Here is a 2,325-nt window from a genome sequence, read left to right on the forward strand (position 1 = left end):
ACTGTACGAAACGCGCTGATCACTCTTAGCGCACACCTACCGTAACCATAGGTCTTCTGTAGGCCTCAGTGCCCAATGCATCCTTCCATATCGCAGCTGCGTAGAGCAGAATGGATGGGACCACATAGGATATTAATAACCTACGGCTGTTCCTGGGTCCGCCTATGTTGGGCATTAAACGTGACAGTGCGGTGGTTACTCTAGCCGCTTTATCACTCATCTGCTGGATATGCTCTCTGAACCGGAGTCTATCACCGATTCTTACCCCAAGGTAAGTCAAAGAAGGCTTGGACTGGATCTCTTGCCTACCCACTCTCAAGGTTCTGGCTTCCCTTACTTTCCTGCTACTGACGAGAAGGGCCTCTGTCTTACTGTCTGCTAGTTCCAGCCCTACAGATTCTAGCCAATCTCAAACCGAACCGACACAATGGTTGGCCTTTAGAATAAGTTCTTCTTTATACTTTGCTTCGACGACCACCGCGATATCATCAGCAAACCCCACTATTTCGGAACCCTCTGGTAGACTAAGCCTAAGGACTCCATCGTACATCGCATTCCACAACAGAGGTCCCAGCACCGAGCCCTGGGGTACACCGCCAGTCACCTTAAACCTTCTCGAGCCGTCCTCTGTCGAACATATCAAGGTCCTATCCTTGAAGTAATCATGAATGATACTCCTGAGGTATTCAGGTACGTTCATTACCTGTAGGGCATCCAGGATGCAGCTCCATCTTGCTGTGTTAAGGGCATTTCTTACATCCATCCTGACAATAGCACAATAGCATTTTGCGCCTCTTCTCCATCTCTTCCCTGCTATAGCTTTCCTGGCCTTTTCCACCTCCAACGTGACAGCATCTACTGTGGATCCCGCTTTCCGTAAGCCAAATTGATTCCTGGAGAGGCCTGCCACTCGTTCTGTGTACTTTTGTAGCCTATCTGCAATGACCTTCTCCAGAGCCTTCCCTGTGTGTGTGTGTTTTTTTTTTTTTTTTTTTGTTTTTTTTTACGAGGGTCGGTGGAAATCTTTAAAAGACACGGATAGGCCCGTACCTGTGGGGCCCGTACCTGTGGGATCCGTGGGATTTTTACCCACTAAAACCACCGTCCTACACCTGTTCATTCCTCTCCACGGGACCGCCGCTAGGCATTACTTCATGGAGGGAAATGGCTGAGTGCCGCCTCGCATTCTTCGCATGGTTTGCACGTTTTCATGCTAGTTACGTCTTCTAGCCCTCTCTTCCTCTCTCAGCCTCTTGAGAACGACTGTGGTAAATCTCTTCACTGCATTCCAATGCTGGTCCGAGAGGAGCATATAGCTCACCACGTTTTCTGGAGTGATGCGTCCTCCACACTCTCTCTCCAATTCACTTCTTTCTACTTCAAAGCGAGTGCAAGTGAAAAACACGTGCTCCGCGGTTTTCTCGACAGTCTGGCATCCAGGGCATTCTGCGGTGTTATCCACTTTGAAGCGGTACTGGTAGGCTCTGAGCATCCATGTCCGGTAAACATTTGGGTCATGTAATAATCCACCTCACCATGCTGACGACCATACCACTTGCCCAAGTGGTATGCCCACATCGGGTATCAACCTGTGAGTCCACCTCCCGGAATCTGCAGCCTCCCAACGCTGCTGCCACTGGTCGATCGTTATTTTTCGCTCTTCTTCTCTGGATAAGTGCAAGCGTCGTTGTGTGTGTGTGTGTGTGCGCGCGCGCGCGCGCGCGGGTGTGTATTTGTTTGTGTGGGTGTTTGTGCTTGTGTACGCGGGTGCGTGGGCATAGTTTTCATTATATTTAAGAAATTTCATGAGACATGTGGACGCCTTATAAAATATGTGGGAATTTCTCATAGACCAGAAAAATACAGGTATAAAAATAGACAGAAATTACTTGATTGTTTACTTACTTATTTGAATCTGAAAAGAACAAAGAAATTAAAGTCTATAGATTGCTTAAAACATGCAAACTAATTTCTACTTATTCTTTTACGATAAAGTCGATTTTTAATTAGATGCTAGAATACATTTTTTAAACAAATTTAAATAGCCTTAAAAGTACATTTAACAAATGTAATTATAAAAGATTTTATCCGTAGTTACTACATTTTAATGAGCGATGGTTTGACAAAGATTGTAGCAACGAGCATAAACAATCTACTTTCGACCATAAAACTATTAAGCAGCAATGTTACTAAGAAACTAATTATGACCCGGTTTAAATGTTTAAGGCCACTAAACTACGTTAAACTTTTAATAAGCAGGTTTCAGGTCAGTTGTTATAGTAATATGACGAAGGAAACTAGAACAATATCATTTATCTAGATAAA

This window comes from Halyomorpha halys, unplaced genomic scaffold, assembly GCF_000696795.3.
Source record: "Halyomorpha halys isolate HHAL.00 unplaced genomic scaffold, Hhal_1.1 Scaffold181.1, whole genome shotgun sequence".
Classification (NCBI taxonomy): domain Eukaryota; kingdom Metazoa; phylum Arthropoda; class Insecta; order Hemiptera; family Pentatomidae; genus Halyomorpha; species Halyomorpha halys.